The sequence below is a fragment of the Nesoenas mayeri genome (genome assembly GCF_963082525.1).
Source record: "Nesoenas mayeri genome assembly, chromosome: 1".
NCBI classification, from domain to species: Eukaryota; Metazoa; Chordata; class Aves; order Columbiformes; family Columbidae; genus Nesoenas; species Nesoenas mayeri.
Window position 1 is genome coordinate 4,800,301 of NC_137541.1, and position 14,120 is coordinate 4,814,420.

A 14,120-nucleotide genomic window follows, 5' to 3' on the forward strand; every position below is an offset into this window, starting at 1 on the left:
AGATAGCTCTTTGAGGACAGGCATTTGTGGCACTGGACAACAGTACAGTGAATGGTCTATGAGTGGTCCATGGCACAAAAAGGCTGAAATATCTGCCTGGACTGATGGAAGCAGAGAAATCTGGTCAAATTAGGTAGGAAAAATCTCTTTAACAGGAAAATATATATGCATATATATTTCTTCCTTCTGTTTGTTTAGACATTTCCTTTGTTTAAAAAAAATAAGGAGCCTGCTGAGTCTAAAGACAAAAGGAAAAACAAACCAAAGTGTCTCTGACAGCAGGAGTGGAATCTGAGTAGTTGCATGTTCTGTCTGTGCAATGTAGCATCAGTATGGAAAGCTAACAAGACCCAAAGACTAAGGCCAGCTGTCAAAACATCTGCATCAGGACCCTTGTGTGAAAGAAGATGTGTTCTCTCTGCCTCTACCATATTCCATTAATTCTTCTGGTGACGGATGGGCAAGAGAAGATTATGTATCCTCTTCCAAATCCCCAGTTCCCATACCTTTGGCTTTAAGAACCTATTGTTCCACAGACAGGAGGAGGAGGAGGTGCAGGGAGGGCTGTAAGTGCTCCCCTACCAGGACTTTTGAAACTCAGCTTGAAAAATTCAGGGTGCTAGCCAGAATTATGAGCCAACACACCATGTATCTGAGAACGTCAGTGCTGCTAAAGGAAGCCAAACATTCTCTGATGACTCCTCAGCACCAATATGTAGTAACACTAACTGGCTTAAGTTTAAAGAAACAAAATTAGGGCTAAAAGTTTGAGCCTGGCACATTTCAGTTAAATAAATGTAGTTACAACATAGTTAAAACTGTGAAAGCATCTTGTCTTGCTAAATACAAATATCACTGTTCCCAAAGTCACTCATTTGACATGCTACAAAATACCTGTTCAGATCTGTGGATCGGCTCCCTAAAGAGTGTCATTCAAGACTAAGAAAAACTAAGCAGGACACCCCCTCACCTCCCCTCCGCCACCACAACATGACATTCCATTTTGGTTCTGTGCAATTAAGCGTTTCATGAACAGGTTTCCCAGAAAAGAATGTCTTGACTTGGAAGGGACCCACAAGGATCATTGAGTCCAACTCCTGCCCCAACTCACAGGACAACCCCACAGTTCACACCATGTGTCTGAAGGTGTTGTCCAGTCTCTTCTTGAATGGTCAGGCTTGGGGCCGTGACACTTCCCTGGGGAGCCTGTTCTAGTGTCCAGCACCCTCTGGGTGAAGAACTTTTTCCTCATGTCCAACCTAAACCTCCCCTGGCACATCTTCCTGCCATTCCCTCTGGTTCTGTCACTGGTCACCACAGAGAAGAGCTCAGCCCTGCCCTCCTGCTCCCCTTGTGAGGAAGCTCTAGACTGGTTGTGTAGAAAGGTTGTGGAGTCTCTGTCCTTGGACATAATAAAAGTTGTCTGGACACGGTCCTGGGCAACTGGTTCAAGGTGAACATGTTTGAACAGGAGACTTGGACAAGATAACCTCCAGAGGCCCCTTCCAACCTCAGCCAGCCTGCGATTCTGTGAAAACATGGGTGGGACAGATATCATGTAACCCTAGATGCGTAGAGCATCGGTGTCTCCACGTAAGGCAGTTACCCGGGCTCCTGACAGAGGAACAGGGAGAAAATGACACCCTTAGATCATGAGCTGGACCTATTTCAGACCCTACTGCTAGCATGTGCTGCTGAGCTCATTTGTCTCCCTTGAGAGCAAAGGGGAATGCCTGAGGATGATCTCTTCACATGGGGCACCTCTACTGTAGAGATACGGCATTGATGAGATTCCCCAAGCCATTAAACTTAAAAGAGTCCCCTCCATTGTATCCGATCTAGAAGACTTATGCTGGAACTTCACATAAACCAGTATGTTGTGTGAGATGTTCTCCAGCCACTGGCAAACAAGTGAGAATTTTCTACCCAGCTGCAAAGCATGTAGGTTTGGCACACCTAGTGCTAGCACTAGCAAATTAACAGCTGTCCACCTAAGCCTTGCAAAGGTTGGTTTAAAACCTAGCTAAAATTGGACTTTACTGTTGTACCAGTCTCGTGTGAACACTCTGCCCTGGGGTGAATTTCTTCACCCTGCCCAATAAATCAGACAGATAACTGGTTTCCTGCTTCCCTCTCACTGTCTTTCCTGAAACCACCTTGGCTTTGGCCCAAACATCTGTTTTCCAGGTCGTATCTCCAGCATTTGCCACTACAGGACTGCTGCTTGGCTGGAATCCACAGCCATAAACAATTAAGGAACAACACAACTCAGCTCCAGCAATGTCTCGCTGTAATAGCAGCAGTTTAATTTAACACTAGAAGCAGCTGCAATGGATATGGAAAGTGTCTGCTTAATTTCCCAGTGGAAAGGATACTACAAGGTATCTGAAAACTAAGGATGAAACGTGTCTGTGTATAAAGGGCCACCTGCAACTTCTCCAATAAAGCACCAAATACAGTGTAATTGGGGCTTGGCAGTACTGCACCCTGCTTTGCAAGTGATTTGCCCACTCTGGAGAATAATGCAATGTATGGAAATAATTCCCAGATGACATTAGGAAGTAATAAACTCCTTAATATCCTTAATCAATTGTGGTTAAGGACAGAGGAAGAAATGAGCTCCTTCTCCTAGTCAGCGGAAGAACTGCATTAAGGACAGCTGCCTTTAGTGGGATTTATGTTTTTGTGTTTTGCTGAATGAAAATGGATGCATGATGCAGTGAAGATGGCAGTTTACTGAATAAAGTCCAGCTGAGAGGGGATGGGAAGTATTTCTGGATTTGAGATGCTTCTTTCCTAAACCCTCATTTTCTAGAGGTCAGAGGGAATATTTCCAACTCTCTTCAATTTTTGAGGCAAAGCTGTGCACACAAATTGAGTTAATAATCTGAGGATCAGCATCACTAAGAGGGAAAGGAACCAGGAGTTATAGCTGAAGGGTATGAACTTGCCTTCACCTCCTGAAAGGTGCCACCCAGCCAAAAAAACAGGTCCTGACCTTGCTAAGATCTGTTTATACAGCTGAAGGATAACTGCACATGAGCATAACCCAACACACCTCAGGGTGTTCTTGGAGAGTGACACTGAGTGCCAACAGTGATGATTGAGATCCCTTCCTCTGCCCCCTGACTCCTCATATCCCACAGACCATATGGTAGGGAACAGGAATCCAAATAACTCTCAACTGACTTCCATTTTGGGTACCCATATCACCTGTTATTTCAACGGATATCAAACCAGCCAGTTCATAAAAGGGACTCACCCCATTTGAAGCATTTTGCAAAGGCAGTGGAGGGAGAGGACAAGGAAAGGCAGGACCAGCAGTCTCTGGTGGGATTGGTACAACCCCAGACTCCATGCAACCAAAGAGCCTTCCAAAACATCATGGGACAACTTGATTTCAAAACATACTGTGATGCTGTCCATGCAAACCCTTCCCCGTCACTTGCAGACACAGCAGAGCCAGGAAAAGCATTTCTTCTGCCATGTGGAAATGGGGCTTTCAGACTTTTCTGGGGCCAATGGCAAGCACTGGAATGGATATTTCTCTTTAAAAGTCTCCGGGCCATCTTGTGACGCCACATTTAGAGCAAGTAACATTTATCAGTAACAGGATCTTGTCTTTTATATATAGCCTACAAACATGACTGTTTGGAATCTGCTGTGTTTGAGTGTTTTCTTCCTGTTGCATTTGTTGTGCACAAGAATGGAGCCTCAGGATTATCTTCAGATCTTGTAAAGCTATTTAGCTGCAGTGGAGTTAACACAGGTGAACAGATTTACGTTTGTTAAAGAGTTAGTATTCATCCTACTGGGGAAATTGCAGAAAATTGCTGCTAGGAATGCTAGTGGTCATGGCATACATCCTTGAACTCTAGGATGGGATCTACAACAATTCTGGCAGACACATGTACAGCTGGGTCTTAAAAAGAGGGAATTCATGCCTTGCTATCCTTAGGTCTCCACAAAACAACTGCAGGCTATGTCCAAAGATATGGTTCAGCTCTCCACCCCCTCTCAAACTTCAAGTTCTCAACCTCTTCCAGGAATGTTGTGTCTGTGTATGGTATGGGATCAGGGAACACAGTTCTCTAAAAACATTCCCTCTCTTCTTTACTTGACAAGCAAGTTTGTAGCTGCATCCATTCCCTGATTCAACTGTCCCAACATGGCCACAGGGGCCTGCACTAAGCAGGAATGATGACATGGGGGATGACATGCAGCAACTGCATTTTGTTTGGAATAAAGGGACTGGGAAATTGTGGCCTCACTGTCAGTGAAGAGATTAAGGGTGAATTCACATGAATATAGGCAGCACACATATCACCCCAGCTCCCACCATATCTGATAAAGAGTACTTGTAGGGTGTACATCACTCCATCCTGAAGAAGACATCTAAAACACGTTAAACCAATCCTATCCTGGAATTTCTGTTTCCCCACTGTGAATACGTCTACCCCAAAGATGGTCAAAATCAGGTAAGATCTACAGCTGATGTTCTGATGTCCAGTGAAAAGGACCCGGATTGTAGGGTTTTATCCACAACCAGATGCATTCAAGTCTAACAGTTATGATAGCTCAAAAATAAAGTAAAATACAGGTGGGGACCCCACATGTCCTACCTGTCCAGGGTCATCTGCTCTGAAAGTCATTCTAGAAGTGGAAAGAGAGCCCAATGCTCAGGGACACTCTTTGACACTTATTAGTTTACTCATATAGAAGAAGCCATCGAAAGAAGAATCTTTCAGATAGGCCTCTTGTTTTCCAGTAAACAAAGTGAATTTACCTCCCTCTGGAGAGGTAAAATTTTGAAAGCTAAAATCCTTGTTATTTCTACAAACGGGAAAGAGAAGCAGGGCAGACCCACTGACTCGCTATTGGGAATAAACCCCTCCAGGTCCTGTTCCTGAAGCTAGGCCATAACCCATTTTTTCCTCACATTTAATTAATTTTTGTCCTGTGTGGCCCTGAAAGAAAGCAAACTTGCTCCCTCATCTGTCCCATCTGAAACATGCACAACTATTCAGTTTACTCCCCTTTATAAATATTTTCTTTTTTTTGTGCCTTTTTTTCCCTTTGGGTTCAGATTATTTATAAAACTTATTCATATTGCTTTCCTATTTTACCAGAGAACTTCTGGTTAATTTAATTTCCTGTATCGTTCCATTTCTGCAACACTTGGGTGACACAAAATCAAACCAAATGTTTTCAAAATAATTACACCCATTGTATTTAAATACTGAATTCTCTTTTCAGGTTTTAGTTGCCTTCTAACAAACACAGGACAAACTTGAAGCACTAGCACCCAGTTCTTCAAGTACTGCACACAAAGTTATTTCATAGAGGTTTTCAACTCAGTGAGGGAAATAAAAATATCTTGAACTGAGATATAGCTACAATATCTCCTTTCCTTTGGCCTCTTGTTCGTTAGCCCAGCAGTTCCTGTATTTCTGTAAGACTCTGGCACTAGTTCACAGACTTCTTGTTTTATATATACATATATATATATATATAGGTATACACACATATATATATTTAATGACACAGGTGGAGTTTGCCTCAAGTACTTCACTATCTTGTATTAGGACGGTTGTTAATGCACTTAACTTCCTGCTAGTGACAGTGTCTGCACTTATTTTTTATTTTACCTTAAATAAAAAAGTCATAAGGAGAGAGGCAGGACCATAATGGGACACATTAATATCCTTCCTTCTACAGGCACAATTTAATGCATGCAGTTAACCTTGTTCAGCAGTAGAGGTGTTTAATGTCTTTATTTAATCTGGAAATCTGATAAAGATATTTAGACACAGAATCAAGGAAATGTTGGGCAGGAAAAGAGCTTTTTGCTCATCCCTCTGCCTCCTGGCAGACTACGTCTACATCATCCTTAACAGATCTGTCCAGCCATCTGTCAGGAACAAAGCTTCTTGTGTGCTTGGTGTTACCACACACTCCTCAAAAAAGTGGACGAATTTGTCAGAGAAACCTCAAATTGTAACTGAAGTCCACACTGGACATCCACACCTTCCTTCTGTGTGACACAAGGGACTTTGGAGATTGATTTTAGGAATCACAGAATAGTTTGGGTTGGAAGTGACCTCTGAAGCTCATCCAGTGCCACCCCTGCCATGAGCAGGGACATCTTCACCAGCTCAGGTTGCTCAGAGCCCCGTCCAGCCTGGCCTGGGATGTCTCCAGGGATGGTTCATCCACCACCTCTCTAGGCAACCTGGGCCAGTGTTTGGTCAGCATCACTGTAAAAAATTTCTTCTTCGTGTCTGGCCTGAATCTCCCTCCTTTAGTTAAAAACCATCACTCCTTGTCCTGTCACAACAGAAACTGCTAAAATCTCTGTCCCCATCTTTCTTTCAGGCCCCTTTTAAGTATGGAAAGGCCACAATAAGGTCTTCCCAGAGCCTTTTCAAGATCAAGCAGACAGTATCTGCTTCTCTTTTCCCCAAAACTCATACTCTTTTCTCCTTTAATCAGCTGACACTGTCCCCTGAGCTCTGGAGGTAGCACAGAACCTCACATAAAGCAAACAAATGTTCATCCTACACTAGCTATCTTGAGATGAGAATACCATGGCTTGTGATGTGCAGGAACCATGAAGGACTCATCTCAGCATCACTCTCAGCTAATCAACACAGCGTGCAATGAAGATGTCTGTCCCTCCTGCACGCACCACTGGCCAAAGAACAGCTCAGATATACACTCAGATATCCAGTTGCAATAGTGAGGGTAGTCCTGGTTGGTGCACTCACAAAATCCTAAAGAGGGACCACCTCTAAAGTCACCTCCGTGTGACGAAATGAGTTACAGTCATAGCAGCATTTGCAAAGATACAACAGATGATTGTTTATTTTAGACATATGAGGTTCTTTTTACTATGATCAGAAAAGGAAGGGATGACAAAAGAAATCAAGGTGGTGCTTTGCTCTAGCAATGACAAAGGTTGTAATCAGTTACCACCCATTCCTCACCACTCCCAAAAGGCGGAAAGTCCATTTTTCTGAGGTCATGGCATAGCTGTTGTCTAATGTAGAAGTGCAGAGCCTGATTTTTCAGAGAGGCTGTGCAAGTGGGAGCTGTACCATGAAGGGGCATATTGGTGGCTGTTGGGACTTCAGCAAGCATGTATGGCATTCCCTGAAAGGACTGAATTACAAAATCACAGAATCACAGAATGTCAGGGACTGGAAGGGACCTCAAAAGCTCATCCAGTGCAATCCCTCCATGGAGCAGGAACACCCAGATGAGGTTACACAGGAAGGTGTCCAGGCGGGTTGGAATGTCTGCAGAGAAGGAGACTCCACAACCTCCCTGGGCAGCCTGGGCCAGGCTCTGCCACCCTCACTGAGAAGAAGTTTCTTCCTATATTTAAGTGGAACCTCTTCTGTTCCAGTTTGAACCCATTACCCCTTGTCCTATCATTGGTTGTCACCGAGAAGAGCCTGGCTCCATCCTTGTGACCCTCACCCTTTACATATTTATAAACATTAATGAGGTCACCCCTCAGTCTCCTCTTCTCCAAGCTCAAGAGTCCCAGATCCCTCAGCCTTTCCTCACACAGGAGATGCTCCACTCCATCATCTTGGTGGCTGCGCTGGACTCTCTCCAGCAGTTCCCTGTCCTGCTGGAATGGAGGGGCCACAACTGGACAAAATATTCCAGATGTGGTCGTAGAGACCCACATCAGTACTGTGGTCCAAAGCTTGTCCTGCTTGTCTACCATGACCCTGCCCACTGCTCACTCTTCATCCACCACCATGGTCTCCCTCTGTGTGATTAACAAGAGAGGCCCATGAGCTGTAGCTGGTGATGCTTCTACTGCTGGGATCCTCTGCCCAAAAGAAGGGCTCACAGTCTTCATGAATCAGCCTATGGCCACCTCTCTCACATTGATATGGGTCCATATTGATCCTGACACACTGGAGGTTCCCTCCTCTTTCTTCTTTGCCCAAACAAACCAATGTACAGTTAGGATTCCTGACATTTAACTTCAGAAATTCAGTCTACTACTTCGTATACAACTGCAAATGGACTATTCAACCCAGGCTCGCTTCATAATTGACAGAAAGAAAGAGACCTGATGGGTTTTCAATTTTCATTATCCCCATATAAACTAAAATTACTAAAATGGGTGAAATGCCTGGTGAACTCAAATGCCTCTTGAGAAAGAGCCAACAGAGACCAGGCAGATAGTTCAGGTGTATGTGTGGCATTTAGGTTTCTGAGACGAGAGGGACTGGCTCCCAGCTATGATGTCTCACCAGTCAGCACTTAAACAAATTCGGGGATCAGCTTATGGGTGTTTATCTGCATCAAAACTCAAGTAAACTGACATATGTAGTGCAAGGAGAGATGAATAAGCTGAAGACACAATGATGCTCTACAGCTTTGCCTAAGCGCAACAGACTCTGAACTCTTTAAACAGGGCAGAAGGACAATGCTAATAACTAGGAACTGGAAAAAATGACACAAGCTACATAACTGAATTTTCTAATTATAAGATTTGGTAAAAGCACCATCCTTTCCATTTTCTCTAGAAAACACACTACAAAGAACCACCTTGCTTTGACGAGGGGTGGGGACAGGGAGAGACAGACATTTTCAAAAGACTTTATCTAATTTGCTCAAATGGTTTAATACCAACATCTGTAGTTGCTCTGACAAACTCCCTCCCCTTGTATGAGGGGGAGGAGGGGACAGAGGCGATGAAAACGGAAGTTGGAGGATGCACGTTCTTCACTATTTCACCAATGTTATAAATCAAAACATAAATAGCAAGTGTTACTGCAAGGGTGGGAGGGGAAAACCTGGGTAAATTCAGCTCTCAGCATGCACACAGTCCTTCAAGACAAAGAACAGTGACTCCCACATCAGCATTTGTCTCTCTGGTTTCCGTGGATAAGTAGGGTATGACCTTGTCTAAATCCCATTCACAAGCCAGAACAAATCTCTATAAGCCCCAGCTGCTTTTTCTGTTTTCAACATATCAGGCCCAAAATGTCTCCTTTTTCGCTGAGACTGATTCTTCCCCCACTGCAGCTATTCCTGACTTCCATGGCTGATTTACACAGGAGAGAAGCAGGCTCGCCAGCACACAGAAACTCCATAGCAAAATCAAATGACCTTCTCAAAAGAAAAGGCTCAAATCCAAGTGAAAAATTAGTCACATGCAAGCTTAATATTGCAATAAAATAGAATATAAATTTCTGTTCCCAGTGCACTTGCATAAATCCAGTGCGAAGTTCATGGGGATTTACAGTGCTAAATGAACCCAAAGCTTGGCCTCTTCATTAATGTGCTGTCCTGTTGCTGGTTGTGGAGTCCCTGTGTATCCCTGTAGATTGTTATCTGCTGCTTTAAATATCACAGGGTTATTAAAAGACCAAGCTGAATTAGTACTTCACTTGTGTCAAGGCAAAGCTGAAACAAGCCTCAATGTTTCAGTAAAGTTACTCCAACCTTACATGTGTGAGTTGCAGATAATCCTGCTGTCACTAGCATTTCTCTCTATTTTTTTTTTCTTTTTTAATTAAAAAATAAAATTAAGGCCACATACCTGGGTGGTTTATTTAGATTACAGGTTAAATTCAGCCTCTCAGACAGAGACATTTAGCTGACAATGAGGCTACTGCTGCCACATGTTTGGTCCCAAGGAAAGAACTGTGTCCAAAGTGTTGAGTTACTGCACCAATGAGGACAGACAAGGATAAAATATACACCTACCAAACCCAAGAAAACCTTACTGGCAGTCCAAAGTTACAAGTACATTTGCTAGAGGGGTTCTTCTCCTGGAAAACACCAGAGTAACTTCACAAAATGAGTCAGCCAAAGCCCTACAGCCAGTCTGCTTTGAGAACACGTACTCTTTCACCCTTGATCCCTGCATCCCCGAGAGGAGTTACATTAAATCCACACTCTCAGCAGATGTGTGCGTTTATAGTGGTGCAATAGCCTTTTTGCTTATTGGGATGGACTGGGTTTACTTGTTTTTTTCCAGAAAACCTCTGGTACAATGGCATATGAGGCAGGAATTGCATTTCCTGGCCTAGGTGAGTGGTTGCTCTGCAAAGAAATATCCAGGTGTGATGACAGAAGAGGAATCTGTGTTTGCCTTAGAGCAAAATTTGTTTGGGTTATAAGTTGTCTGCTGTACCATTAGCAGATCTTTTGAATGCTTCATGCTTATCGGGATAAGAAACAGAGGAGTCTAGAGGAGTCTGTGCCCTCATAGATGACTTTTTAGGACTGTGATTTAGTCCACAACACTTGGCCCAGACACAGCAGTGAGGACCAGGCCCATGCTGGTGACCAGGGAGAGCCATTTCTTCTCACCTTCTCTGCTGAGGTCCAAAACTTGCTATATGCAGCACGCAAGGACAATTCATTAGGTTCATTACCTGCTTCTGGCTACATCTCTTCCTGAGGGCAAAGGTATGTCTGCTTTCTGTCCTGTGACCAGTACGCAGGCTGCAGGTGATTCAGGTCATAGTGTCATAAAATCATAGAATTATTTTGGTTGGAAGAGATCATTAAGATCATTGAGTCTGACAGTTAGCCTGACACTGGCACTAAACCACATCCCTAAGAACCTCATCTACACGTCTTTTAAACCCCTCCAGGGATGGTGACTCCACCACTGCCCTGGGCAGCCTGTTCTAATGCCTGACAACGCTTTCTTGGAATAAATTTTTCCTAATATCCAATCTAAACCTCCCCTGGTGCAACTTAAGGCTGTTTCCCCTAGTCCTATCACTTGCAACTTGGAGGAAGAGACCAACACCCTCCATGATCCAACCTCCTTTCAGGTAGTTGTAGAACATCATGAAGTTCCTACTAAACCCAAACTAGGCATTTTGATATTGTGAAATGAAGCAATACTGTTGGGATCAGCAGAACATGGACACACATGTCCCACACTAAGTAGACCAAGATACCTTCCCTGGTCCCAAGAGCAAAAGCACATCTATCCCTTTGGTATATCTCCCTTCCTTGAAGATCCTAATCCATCCTGCCTACATGGAACAGTCCCTATCATATGCTATTGCCTGCCAGAGTACTGCTCAAACTGATCACAACCAGAGGTGAGACTGTGCTGACACTTAAATGGTCTTGCTGATGGCAGCACAGTGCTCAGCCCTGTTATTTTAGCAGCATAGCCACTAACTCCAGACACACAATAAAGAGTGGGACACGCTTGCTCTCAGAAGCACATCCTGTGGCTTGCACCAGCTATCAGGTGGAGATGTGCATCCTGCCCATCAGGAAAGGGTGGGCAGCAGGCCCCAATACTTTGCTTAACATCAAAGATGTGCCAGCACGGAAAAGAAAGATCACTGTGGAAGCATGATCATGCAGGGTTGTTTTAGTTTGGACTGTGACTTGTTTTGGGCTACCTAAGATAAACATTTGGGTTCACTAAGTCGACCTGGATCTCCTGAGACCTCACCTTCCACCCAGAAAGTAAGCAGTGGCTCCATATTGCCCATAAGGTGGGATTTTCAGGAAAAGGAACGCTTGCACTATGGCAGAGGCCAAGTGAGTCCACTCTGGTTCTAGGCTACATGGACTTCTTTCCACAAAGAAGCGGCAGGTAGAAAGGTCTTATGCCTTGACTATCACCAAACAGGATGTAATTAGCTCAGTCTGTCCCAGGAACATTTTCTGGAAGTGTCCCTTTCTTTGTTATGAGGAGCAAAGAACAAAGATGCTCTTGTATTAGCTGTTCTGGCAAGGTGTTTAAGCATGAATCCTCATGTCTGGGAATTAGGCTAATGAAGCCAAGGAAAGATGCAAAGCTTCAAGAAAACTGAAGATCATTTCCATACAGTGTGCTAGACCTAAACACAGGTGAATCTCTAGCTTAAACCTTCACCCTTCTGCAGTAGGGAGGAATCTGCTAGCTGTCTCCAGCCCCACACCCACCTCTCACCATGTACCTGTCTATCTTCTGCCCACCTCGTTGCAATCAGCACCTTCTTCTCAGACTGTCTACCTACACTGGGTTTTTCCTGCCCCACATTGCTGTCGTGAGGTCTGCTCCACCACCTCCACTCATTGATCCACTTCTGCAGCAGGCACGCTCACATCTTCTCCTCTGTTACCCCCAGTACCTGGAATGACCTTTTCAAATCAGTTTCAAACATCATTTTCCTGCCTATCTAAATGATAAAACCCTCCATGCACAGCAGGTGGTGAGTAGGTGTCTTTTGTTGCCATAGAATATTCTGTCAAAAATATTTGATATAAACCAACTTTTTCAATTAAAAAAAAAACTGAAGAAAAAATGAGGTTTCACTCTAGGAAACTGAGGCACAAAGTCTGAAATGTTTCGATTCAGCCAACCTACCATACTGCCTTATAGAAACTATAGATTATGTTCCCTCATTTCCTCATTCTTTCTGTCAACCAGGCTTATCCACAGGACCACATCTTCCATGAGCACTATTGCCATGGACACTGGCGGTGGAGCCAACACCTTTCTGTACCATGTAAAAGGGTCACGGTACATCTTGGAAGCTCCAGGAAATCAACTGAATGGAAAAGCGTGTGCCATCTCTAACTGAATTCTCATGACACAGGATAACAGCGTTCAGAATCAACTTTTGTCATGGACCAAAATATTTCAACTAAAGAACTAAAAAAAAAACCAACTGTGTCTTGGAAAGGAAAACACCTTTATTTTTCTTGTCTTCTAAAACCAACTGAATCTCTCAACCTGAAGCTTCCAGCTTAGACTCTGCTCTTCTAACACCTTACCTGGGAGCACACCACGATGCCCATGAAGAGCTATGGTCTTGCAACACACAAGGCTGCACGACTTCTTCCTTCCTTCTATTCCCTTCTGTCACCATCTCTACTTCCATATGTACCATGCTGTTGCTACCTTTGCTATAACTCGTTCCTATGTAAATAGTAAACCGCTTAGGTTCAAACTCTTTTATGCATTCATGCACTACCTCATCCTGGTCAGGGCAGTAGTAATTATGGAGACGGTTCTCCTACTGTCATGTTTGCTGATAATTATAATGTGCTAAGTACAGAAAGGATTTTATTGCCACCTTTGAATTCCTTTACATATCATGGAGGATGTTCCAACCACGTCCTATAGGCACCTCTCTTTGATGTCACATCAAATTCTTTCCTTTAACTGTTCATGGTCTGGCAACCTTGGATGAAAACTCTCTGAATCTTTCATCATTGTAGGTATCTTGTCTATGCTAGGATATGATTTCAATGCAACAATAATTTGGTAAACTAATACACATTTATCTTAGAAAAAATGACATTTCTTGTAATTTTTTTTTTCCTATTTTTCTAGTTCATAATCAGTAGGGGTAAAATGCAGGGTTTTATTCTTTTTCTAAACTCAGATATTCAGCAGGCATTACCAATGAGATACAAATAAAGAGTTATCACAGAATCACAGAATCGACTGGGTTGGAAAAGACCTCAGAGATCATCGAGTCCAACCCTTTTATGCCATGAAAGGTACAGATTCTCCACAAAAAGTCTCTTCTGCCCATGAAGTGGTGTCATCTCCTGATGAGTGCCCTGGCCTTGGGCAACAGAACGGGCCAGAATAATCTTTTCTGCTCTGTTTCATTTGAAATCTACGCCCAGCCCCAGTAACATCGCTCAGTCAAGTTCATGGCCTGGTTTGTGGATATCCTGGGGTTTTTCACATTGTTCTTCTGGCTGAGATTCCTCTTTTCACCTTCAAGTACCTCCCAGGCAGTTCAGAGCTACTTTCTCCACAATCTTGATGTAAAGCATGGAGGTTTTACTCCTCTTTAATAGCCAGGTCCAGACTGACATGCAGGTCAAGTGCTTGACAGCTTAGTGACAGAGCGCCAGGCAAACAATCACAGGTTAAAATACTTGCCCATGGAGGATAAACACTGCAGAGGACCCAGCACAAAGTGCTCACATGCTGAGCTGTACCCACCAACCCTTCTGTCCCTGCCAACCTGGCAGGGTGAGGATGCCCTAAACTAGTCTCAGCATTAAGATTCCTTTCACTTCTCTGATTAAATGGCAATTTCAGGAGACATAACAGAAGTCACAGGAGCAACAGAATGGGACTCAGCACTATACACAGACGGCCA